A 12,712-nucleotide genomic window follows, 5' to 3' on the forward strand; every position below is an offset into this window, starting at 1 on the left:
CTTCTCTCTCTCTCTCTCTCTCTCTCTCTCTCTCTCTCTCTCTCTCTCTCTCTATCTTTTTTTTTTAAATGTGAAAAAATATATTTTTATTATTTCTAATTAAAAAAATTTTATTAAAAAGAATTGATATTTTTACAAATATAATATTTCTCTGGCAACATGAAATATTATTTATTACTTTCTCAAATAGTATATTGATTGCTTTTAATCTTTGATAATTAATGCAAATTATGCATATTCATCGAGTTATGAAAGGTATTATCAGTTTTCTGATTAATATAATCGATTTTTCCGGAAATAGTTTTATAAAAATTTTATTTTACGATTTCCACTTTGATCATTTTTATGAAACCACTAACGAACCTGTTTCAATTTTGTTCTACTAATTTCTAATTTGTGAAAAAGAAATTTTTTTCGATATATTTAATTATTTTACAAATTACGTGCAATCAAAGCATGACGAGTAAATACTCATTTTATAATTTTGTCTCGATGGTTTATATTATTTCTATTAAACGAACAAAGAGATGGCATCGAGGGAAGATCTTGGAATAAATTGTTCTGAACTGAACATTACTTTACCGAGAAATAATTGCGTTAAAATAATACGGAATAGTATATATACATAGGGTTGCATAAGGAAAGTTGCCTTCGTTTTAACACACTCCATCATATGCATTACGGCCGTAATGCACTTTTAGCCGAGAAACATATACAATTCTGTTTCGACGATGCGCCCGTGCTGCGTTTCACCGAACCACTTTGCACTGAGACGTTCGAGACTCGGTAAAAGCTATACCGATGTAACGTAATTTCGATGCATTAATTGACATCGTTGCATCTCGACGACGTTGTACATCGACGATACTTTCGTTATTCATACCGCACGTGCCGCCGACAATCAATGTTCGCCTCCGACAAACTTCCGACGCGATATTATTATCCTTTAAAGTTTTAGAACCGACAAATTTCAAGGATTCGCATAATTTCCGTAGCGCGTGGCGACTTTTCTACGTATGAAGACCGTAAAGTTTTTCAAATTTGCCTCTCTGTTATTTCTCCCAGCTTCTGCTTGGCTTCTGTATGCTGAAGGAAAATTTAATTTTGAACGGGATTATGTTTGAAAGACTAGTCGATAGGAATCGATAAAATCTAATTAGGAATACGCAAATTGAAAGTTACATTAATGTCTTTATCTTGTTATAGATTTGTAGATATGATATAATAATATTGTTTTAAATTACACAGTATTACGATGAAAACGGTTTGTAAACATAACATTCGCGCAGACAAATTTATACATGTGACAACATACCCATGGACTTTTGTGCAAAATGACAATTGAGTTGCAACTCTATTAATGTCACGCATCAGCTTGCATCTATGCGCGCTGCATTCGACGGCGTACAACACACGTTCTGTAAATTATAGGCATGTGCACACGACAGTACATTCATATTGTATAATTATACAAATTGACAACAATCAGGACGCAGTTATGCATCGAAGTCATCTCGTTGGCAATAACGCGATTGGCGCTCTTTCCGTCAAGTATTCGATCGGGCTGGAATTGTTGGATCTCATTAACGTCGAATTAAACTTACATTGATGCGAAATATTAAAAATGTCGCAGCGAGATATTACATTTCTTGTTTTTTCTCGGTCGGAAATAGATGATCGCGCGACGGAGTCGATAAAAACTTGCTCGTCGAGTTATTGTTAACCGATCCTGTTTGCTAAACCGCTTTCCCGCTTCTTTGTCTGCCATTCTCTCCTTTCATACTATATCTACTTTTTTGTTTTCTCTCTGAGAAAGTACCTTCCGAGAATATTTCCATTATCATTTAAAAGTTTGAAAGAATGTCTCATCGCTCAAACGACTTACATATACTATTATGTCGTGCTACATGTAGATCATTTCTGCTACCGATAATTGAGACTCGATGCCATCAAGATATAAATCTCATTCTCAAGTTTCATTTTATCGAATCGTTTAAATCTGAAATGTATGTAAACATTATCCTTCTTTCCAAACTAATTAATTATAAAATACTCTTTCATTTTTTATGTCGGCGTCCAATGCTCGGGTTTATCTTCGCCTCGTGTCATTTTATTTTTAGTTGTAATTACTTCTAGTCTGCATCATTACTTCATTTGTAACTTTCTTCGTTTTATTTTGGTTGCGTGACTGCTTGCATTTTCTGAGAGAGAAAGAAAGAGAGAGAGAGAGAGAGAGAGAGAGAGAGAGAAGAGGGAGATGTATACATAATAATTCTTTTAAAAAAATATACTGTTCTACACTGTTAAATATCAAAGGAGCAATGACAACCTAATTCCTTGAGAGTTAAATAACATTTTATTATTTTTACTTCTTCATGTGTCAAGATTTAAATTAATCCATTTCTTCAGTTAGTTTCAAAGTAAATAACTTTTATATTAATGTATGCATTTAGTAAATAGTAAATTAAATTAGAGTCAAATTCAATATATTTTCTCAATTTAAATTATTTAACTTTATTATTTTAATTAAATTAACAAAATATTAAAGAAACGGAGTGACGAGACTTACAGAAAAGTAAAAATAACTCAAATTGGGTATAATTTGATATTATAAATTTAAAAATGTATAAAGTACGTTTGATGACGTATTTATCTCAATATATCTATACAAAGAAATAGTCTATTCTGTTTACGACACCGACCGTCTGACGTAACTTTACTTTTTATTCACTCTCGTCTCCTTTTCCTTTTTTGTTCTCCTTGCACTTTTTCCTTGCCACGATGCTTCCACCCTCGCTGGATCCTGTCTCTTTTCTTTCGTTCCTCCGTGTGACAGATCGTAGGGTGTGCCCGAACCATCGATTACCTTAAGAAATTAAATTTAAGGCTCGGCCGCCGGGATACCTGACGTTGAAAATTAAATGCTTGCGAGACAGACGGCTGCCTTCCTCGTAAATTTTCCGCTAAGACTTACATTCGCACACATTTTCGAGGGCGAGTCCGACATATAGTTTGTATATGTGATACACGTATTCGCGACCTCGCGCGAGAAAAGCGGATGAAGGGATTTTGCTGGACTATGACCGACACTAACGAGGCAATTCTCAGACAAAGTGCGACGTGGTGTACAATGGCATGGCGAAGGCACGACGGTAAGGACAGACGATCGTAAAATAGTCAAAAACGACGGAAACTATTTTCAAAGTTCGATCGAAATTTCTTAGCTGACTGCGCAATACGTCGTATTCTTAAAGAAATAAGAGCGATCGAAATTTCGTGCAAAATTTCAAACTTTCTTAGAATCGTACTCAGGCGAGTTATTCCGCTCCGAATACGATGGTTCTCAGTACGATCGATAGCGCCTTCTCAAACTACTTCCTAACCTAGGTACGATCATCGGACGATTCAATTTGCTGAGGCATCCCATGAAAGAACTATCCGAGAACGATGTATAAGAACAGGGATTCTCTCGAATGGCCGTGGATAATGCACTAGGGATACCCAATGATTTCCCTTTGGAGATAGGATTAGTTATTAGAATGACGAGGCCTATTTATTTTCTGATACGAAGTAACTGCAACGTCTGTACAAGTAAAGATTTCATGGGGCATTTGATTTCCTATCGTGGCACAATAATTGTATTTTCTTCTTTGTTTTCCTCTTTCTCTAGCTACCTGCAGCGGTTACGGTGGAGACACTTTAGGTTTATCTACCGCAACCAGCATGTTCGTGACAACTCCTAACTGCCTTTTTAACAATCCTGTCGTAGAGAAATCGTTAGTTTCTGTGGCGAACGAGCTGGCACAGTGTCGCGAGCCGACTTTAAACGGATTACAAACGCGACGCGCCTCTTCGGCCTCTCTCTTTCTCTCACAGAGAATTATAGACCCGTAAATTTCAGTTTTATGTCGCTGGCTTATCGCGGGGCGTACATTGCGCAAAGAGCTCAGTTCTTTTTTTCCTAGAGAAGGGAGAGTGCAACCCCTTTCCTAGAATATTATAGCACATTGCACTCTCCGCGTTTATATTCTAGTGGTTTATTATACACGAACACCGTGGATTTACATATATATTCGCGACACGCGTAAAAATGTATAATAATAAGATCTTCGAGTGACCCCCGAGATATCGAACGTTCCGCGATAATCGCGAGAGAGACTTGTGTTGAGAGACGAATAATTAAAGGAAATTTAAACGGGAGGTGGATTTGTCGCAGAGACGTGCCCTCGGTGTAATCGTTATTATTACAATTCTGAAGTCATATGTGAGTATCGGTATTTTGCAGATTACGTGTATATAACCGGCGGCGGATTGCATTATGCTATTTCATTGCGATGACACTGTAACAGTATTTGTAGTTTCAGGAAGTGTCATTAACATGCGGTGGATAAGTGACATGACGAAGATATTCTCTGACATATCTCACAGTTATCTTATTTCTCGCTGGGTATGATGTATGTACGCATATCCATCTCTGTATTACGTCATTACCGTTCTATTTCCATTTCTCGTTCTAATAATGAAAACCGAAGATCTCTTCTGTACATGATGCGCGCGCGCGCGTGTGTGTGTGTGTGTGTGTGTGTGTGTGTGCTGCAATAAATCTGCATAAATAAATGTTGACATTTTCGATTATTGAACGAGATCCAATAATAATTTTGCGAGTTATGTACATCTGTCTCATGCATATCGCTTATTTACTGAAAATTATTCAATGTACATAATAGCTTACATAATACATATTGTCATGTACTATTTTTATTTACATTACTAATTTATTTATATCACCTTTCAGAGACATCTTCCGAAACTGGCTTTTCGCCGTTAACCAGATGAATTCGAACGAAAGCTCGGACAGCAGAATTAGCCCCAAAATATATTAAACGGTTATCTGACATTAATTACCGAATGTGAACACATTCGAATTGCGTTCGGGAGATCATCGACGGGGGACGCAAGCAGGGGTGGTTATCGACCATTCCTACTACATGCCACAAATTATCTCATTGGTCGTATATGGCCTTGGCCGCAGATTCTGCCCAGCGTTACTTTCGCACTTTGCAATCTGAACTTTGATGCTGAAACAATATTGATATTTGGTACGCGCGAAACCGCAGGACAGGACCGATATCTTATTTAAATTGGTTATCTCCGTTAGATGTAAACGGCCTATCGTTAAACGACCGTTTACATTTACTGATGAAAATTGAGAAACAAGATGGTCACTTTTATAAGTTGAATTTTTTATTATTTTATTTTATTGTGATATGAATTTCACCCGATGAGAATAAATTTAATCAAATAAGAGAAATTTTATATTCGGTCGAAGCGAATCTTACAATTAGTACTTAAATATTTCTGTGTGATTTATATGCATATCTGATTCTACAAATCGCATGCCAAAAAATCTTTTTTGATCTTGAAATGCAGTTATGAGCAGAACAGAAAGTAATAGTGTTATTTATTAAATTGACAAATAATTTAATAATTTTTAATGCTAATAAATATCTTTATAAGAACATTTTATTTTATTTGTGCATGCAATAAATTGTATTAATGCATGAAAAATGTGAAGTTCTTTTATTGAATTTATAAATAAAATTAAGAGATTTAATTTTGATGAAAATGACTATTTTGTTTCTCAATTTCAGTAAATGGCCTGAAATACATAATTCTTGCTGCATAAAATATATATGTACATATTAATTAGTTAATTTGATAGTAAGAATAGAAATTTTTACGATCAACAAGTCTTCGCTGAAAATTGAGCATGTATTTGAAATTACCATTCCATTTATTATGCAACCAAAATATCTGAGCACTTCCTCGCGAATTTATGCAATCGAGCGTATCTTATCATATCACTACTCGCGAGATTATTATAATCTCCATTCGGATTTTATTTATTCTTTCTCTGTCATTTTTAATGAATTCCAACACAATACTGAACACAATGGTGAAATATCATAATTTCTCGTTTTTTTTTTGCTTTGATTTATTTTCCTGATTTTTTTCGCTTCAAAAATGAACTCTATAATTTATCGTGTAAACGCATCTCGCCAAATTCAATCGCATATCATCCTCGATACTGGAATTTCATTGATTCGTCGGAAGTGCGCGTGCTTTCTCAAAGAAAAGTTATCAAAATTTTTTTTTTTTTACTTAAAAGAATAAGCTCTCGAAGTATAATATATTAGATTTTCAATTTTTCAAGAATAAATTATCGTTACCGATCAATCAAATTGACCCACTTTTACGAATGGAAGGAAATCCATGTATATCGCTTGTAGATAATGAGATTCTTCGTAATGAGAAAATAGAATCTCTGTTAAGGGAAAATCGTTCCCTCGAGGAGAAATCGCAAATGCGAAGAATCAATGATAAGCAACTGCGGATTGCGCTGGATGACCGCCGGAAATGAGGCAGAAGTTGTAGCGAGAATTTCGTGGATCTCCCGAAGCCAAACTGTTTTCCGTGTGTGCAATTGTTATGGCGCTCGATAATTGGATTTCGCTATTAGCGATATATGCACTCCATCCGAATTTCATTCCAGAGAAAAATGTGATATATTTTGAAAATAAAATCGCGCAGGACTCGTATAATAAAATGCCTTCTACAATTATCGATACCTTCAGTTTTCTCTCGGAGGCTCGGAATAAATGAGAAATCAACCGTAATTCGCGATTAATAAAGAAAAAAGTATCTCGTCGAATAAATAAATAAATGTGTAAAATAAACGGATGAAATATACAATTCAGAGAGATATATTTCGTAATTATAGATATAAGAATATATATATATATATATATATATATATATATGTTGCCGTTATGTTTCTTACTACATATAATAGCTTATTTTTATTTGCGAAGAGACTATTTAAGAAAAAATACCAAGATAAATAATTTGCTTATATGTGTCATTATTGGATTTGAATGTAACAATATTAGCGAGTTCAATGAAACTAATGAAACGCAATCTCTCCATAATATTGGTACAATGCAGAGTTGGTTAGGTCAGCATTTGGGGGCTATTTCGTGGGCCGTTTAATCAGTTCGCCGTGGTGTGTATAACACAATTTACAATGCGGTGTTGTGCTGCTCCAATTATTCCGAACTGCCATTACAGTCTGAGACGACGTGCGATAAAATTGTTCGCCATCGAAATGCGTCGAGGCATGCAAGTGAGAACAATTATAATCGCTTAAGCTTATTTTTTTTCGTCCCGATTTTGTTGCCACACTCGACACGCATGTGTCATCAAATCGAATTGAGTAGCACGAATACGAGAAGCGCAGAAGAATTTTTAATATCGACATCGAGCTACAATGTTTGTATTGAAGCAAATGCAGCAAAGACGACTTAGACTGCTTTCGTGCAAACACAAAGGATCAGCTTAATAATTTAAAGCATTATCCCCGCTAAAGCTCCTTCGTCCGTCTTTGAATCCGCGGTCCGTAGACAATCTTGGTCTGAACGTCTGAGCGAAAACTGACTCGAAAACTGGGGTAAACTCACGAATAACCGTAGCCGTTGGTCGATACCCTTGCCCTTAATCTGCCCCAACATTTCCCAGAAGACCCGGCTCTCGCGACCGTAAATTATGCCTTAAACTAATCATCATTCTCTGGTATATTCGAAGACTGACTCCGACATTAGATGTGTCTCATGTTTATGTGGCAGTGACGGATTTCCTTCCCATCTCGTTAAATAAGCTTCATCTTTCTTCCCTCGGGCTATAATCGAGGCTGGGATTACCTCGAATACCCCAGAAATGTCTCGCTCATAAAAATTCCATGGACCGAGCTATGTCAACAGACAAAAAATAAATGCTTCTTTTAATACAGTGCTGGGATTTAGTTGTACATTTCGACCGATTTTCAGCTTGATTCTTGTCCTTTTTTATCGATTAGCATTTAGGCTGTGCGTGGGTTGGTGAAGTAAAGGACAGGAGCCAAGCTGAAAATCAACCGAAATGTGTAACTAAATCTCAACATTGTTTTAATATATAGCAGCTAATATCTTCTAATTGACGAGTATGTTTAAATCAATTCTATTTTGTTTTACTTAATTTTTTATATTAATCTATTATCGTTTTCTCTGAAAGAATGAAAAAAACTGACGTAAGCAACGATGCATCAAAATAACCGACAATTAGCGCAAGAAAAACAAACTTTATTTTTCAAAAGAAATACCAACCGACCTCTCACTTCCGCTCAGTGATATTGTCTTATGAGATCATTGTAAATACAATTTAACCGGGGAGGAAGGCATGATCATTGGAACGGCAAGACCGGTGCTTCGGTGAATTAGCACCAATTAAGTTACAATTTTTTAGCTAGAGTGAATACGCGACTGCCACGTAATTTTCTTTGTTTGTGTGAACAATGATAAAAAAACATTTCACTTGTTAGAGATTGTTCCTTTTTAATTTCTCATTTTGACTGCATTTTTAAATTTACCAGCGCTGAAAATCTATAATTTACGTTACACTGTAGATTTTTAACACTGGCGATGAATTTTAGAGAACACAGTTTCTACTATTTATATTGAACGCGTTATTTTCTGAAAGATGCCATGCATTCAAAAATCTTTTTAAACATCTGTATATATTAAATTAATAAATAATGAAATAATAATATCAATATTTCCTAACTTGAAATTACAATACAAATATAATAAAATTTGTAGAAAGATTAAATAAACAAATAACAAAATAATTTATTATTACATCGGCTAAAATATAATACATATATTTAGTGTATAGAACATATATTTAATGTATATAACATAATGTATTTTATTATATTACATTAAAAGGATATACATCAAAGAGCGAGTGAATTCTCTCTCTACAATAATTTATATATTTTTCTTTGCAAAGAATTTTTGCTCGAAAATAAATCACGTGAAATTCTCAACTTGAAAGTATCGCAGTCTTACGAATACGGTTGTAAGGCGAGTCAAGAGTCGGCAATCGATGTGAAAAATATATCGACAATCCATCACGATTGAGAGCGCGCCAAAAGCTCGGCTGTCCTGGTGGATTCCTTTGAAAATCCATTTAAGAGGATCTTCGTCGGTGCTTTAATGGATGCATCAGATAATTGAGAACCGCTTTCGAGAGCACCTTCTTCTTGACTTGGATTAAGTACACATAGATTCGCACGAACATAACGGGCGCGCAGCTCGAGAAGGATTACTTTCCTTTCGAGCGGCACCTTCATTCTGTCTGTTAAACTTTCGTCCTTCATCCTCGTAGTTAAAAGCGAGAGGCTATCTCTAAGAACCAACGATATGCGACATTGTGTCGTCATATTTTTCCATGCACTTAATTAGTCGCGTGAGATGAGATCGCCGAAATGAGATTTCGCTTTGAAGGAAATGTCGAGCAAAACAGAGTTGTAAATATATCATACAACATTCTTTTTTCTCAGCGATAAGTCTGGCGAAGGAAAATTTGTCTATACGTTTATTATTCGAATTAAATGAAAAATCAATTTTGAAGACGACATAAGATAATATCAAGTTTCGATTTAGCAATTTGTTATTCATCATGGATATGTAATATTTATTGTATGTATTACTCGTGCGATGTACATATATCTGTATAGATATACTTACATTATCGTACCATTATTTATAGCGCATCGAAGGAGCCTCACTCAAATCGTCTCTTTTCATTCGCAAACGAGAAGAGCTGATCGAATGAATCTGGCGTGCAGACATCCATAAAAAGATCGGCTCGCGCGCGTTTATGCATAAAGGTTTTATAGTGCTGCATAAAGTATTCAGATTTTTGAATTGTAGATACCCAGCGACGGACGTTGGGAAAAAAGTTAAAAGCTGGCGATAAAGCGTTAACCGTTTATTGCTACTTCCGCCTCGGGAGCAAACGATTCGTTCGGGAAATAATTCAGTAATAATGGATGAGAATATATACTTTTTCACGCTAACACGAAGATACCATATATGGGATATAATATCGGATATGTAACTTAAAAATAAAATCGTTCGTCGTGACGGTGGAAAATACGAAATGGCAAAAAACATAAAAAGTGACAGAATTACAGCAGTGTTATTTGAAACTGGCGACCACTTTCATTTCCTTTTTTTATACAATGTATTTGTGTGTAAAGAAGGGGACACACGAACGAAACCATCACAATGATCTAAGAAGCGTTGAAGCGGCGAATCGCTTATTAGATTAACGGTCTAATGGATAACTCCGGCGAATGGCTCTATACACGGTGCGTGTCCGTGCGTAAATTGAACAAATTATAGAAGAATGCCTTTGGTGTTCGTGGGTGGACACCCTATGCCCCTATAGTAACGTATAGTACGTTGCCGCTTTGCAACAGAAGATGGTTCTCAAATCTTATGCTCTCATTCGGGGGGAGCATCAGTTTAACGTGAACCACTTTGTAAAATTGTTCCGATCGCGTTCCAAATGTTTTATTCAAATTGGCATAATTCAATTTATACGTAGCGCGTGAAATTTATTTATTGATACATTTTATGACGGAGGTAATCTCTTTATATTGATTATTTTTAATGCCAATAATAATTAGCTGATAGTCAGTTGCAACTTTCGTAAATATTTCAACTAACACTCAACGAAGGCGAAATATAATTAATGAGAATCGTCGGTTGGCTTCGACTGTATGTGACATGAGTACCTCCTTCTTGATTCGTGCAATGGACAAGTGGTCATAATTACGTGCGATGATACATGTGCGTGTGCGTGTCAGTGCGTGCGTGTGTGTGTTTAAGATCGTGTGGAACACGAATCGCATCTTAAAGTGAGATCAGTACCTCGTGAAGGACCGAAGGAATCACGTGCATAAGAAAGAATCTTCTTTTTTCAATGTGATTTTGACTCGAATTTTCCCTGGACATTTTCGAAATATTTTATATTTGTAACGCGCGTGTAATTGTCCTTGAGAGATGCTACTTCTTGTTTGGATACTTTGTCTGACAGGTATCGTATGTTAATGATTATGACTGATCAATGTTGAAATTGTTTCCTGTATCAAAACTGTATCAAGTCAAATAATTCTTGATAATTTTATGATAACGAATATGTTAATAAAAATTGACTCTTAAATCGGTATTCATAATCGATTCTTATATTATATTCAAGCTCATTTAAGTATACAGTCTTAAGATGTCACAATCAATCAGAGGGTTGTATTAACATCTCTAAAACATTTATTTAAAATAAGAACGGACTGGATGGATGCTGATTGTAGTTTTTATGTTATAATTATAATTAAAAGTTAAAAAAATCCGAGTTTAAATGTAAGAATTAAGTAATCACCATTTTTTGCAATACGAGTATGAATAGTTATTTTTCGACGAAATTTAGAAGTAAAATTTGCTGTCGGCCGTGCTACGTCATAAAAACTCTCGAAATTGTCACTTTTTATCTCTTTGACGCTATTTTTCTTAAAATTAAGTCAAATTTTGACAATGAATTCGCATTCAGCAGACAAAAATACATCTGACTATTCACGTTCGCGATACAAAAAAGGATAAAAAAATTTTTTTGTTGCCCAATTGCAAGGATCGCGTGACATAAAAAGTAGGAAATGTTGGTAGAAAATATCATGTTGTTTTAGAAAAAAGAAAAGTGAGAAAATTATCAGAATTCCGGATCGTTCATAAGTTTTTAGAACTGTAACGTTTTGTTATTCTCGCACGCATTTTGCACAAGTATCCGTGTTCGAAGAATTGAGTCGGAAGGGTGATAAAAAAACTAGAACGCGCCTCTCTCTGCTCCCGGCTATCTTGCGCTCGGAGGAATATTTTCGCTGACGTATTCGAGTTGTTAAAAATAACTCCTTCAGAGTTTCAGAATTTGCAAGCGGATTAAGAGGGGAAAAAATGAATTGCCTGTGTATTATAGAGATTCCTGAGAGACAAGAAAATATTCATTTCTTAAAAGCTTCTTTGCTCCCTGCGACCTCCATGCGGCATTTACGCGAATGTGAATGAAATTGATTCAATTTTCACTTTATTGTTTTCCCACTTTAGATAATCGTCGCGATAACAAAGAACATGTTCGGGCGCAACCTAGTTTTCTCGTGATCGAAACCGCACGAGTTAATCGGACTAAAATATCTCCTTATGGCGGCGGCGTAATTATAGCCATATTTCCGTATGAGGATCGATTTTTTCGAGAGGGAAAACCGTGGTCATGCAGGGACGCATTGTAAAACTATGCCTTGTTTGCTTACCCATGTTAGACGCACGCAACTTCGGCAATCGATTCACCCGCCCCCAATGTGCTTCCGCAAGTGCGTGTGCGAAAGTATAATTGCGCTGTAGTTTCGCTTTCGCAAGGCTGACCTGTTATGTATGCAAGCCGGCGGTCGGCACGACGCTGTATGGCGATCGATCATAAAGAAAGAAATGGATCTCTAGTGCGCGTGCATGTTCGAGGGTTGCGAAAATAAATTCCGCGCACTCACCGTGCGCGTGCGAGATAACGCGAGGGATTTTACGTGTCGAGAATCGAAGGAAAGAGAAAAAAACAGGACGATTAAGTCTCGCGCGAACGCGATTTCGCAATGCGGCGACCACTTTGCCGCGGCGTCGTTAAAATGATAATTTAGTATTATTATGTTGTACTTGTGAGCATATATCTGTATATATATATATATATATATATATATATATATATATATATATATATATAGTAGTTGTAGTGT

This window comes from Atta cephalotes, assembly GCF_000143395.1.
Source record: "Atta cephalotes unplaced genomic scaffold scaffold00015, whole genome shotgun sequence".
In the NCBI taxonomy this organism is placed as follows: domain Eukaryota; kingdom Metazoa; phylum Arthropoda; class Insecta; order Hymenoptera; family Formicidae; genus Atta; species Atta cephalotes.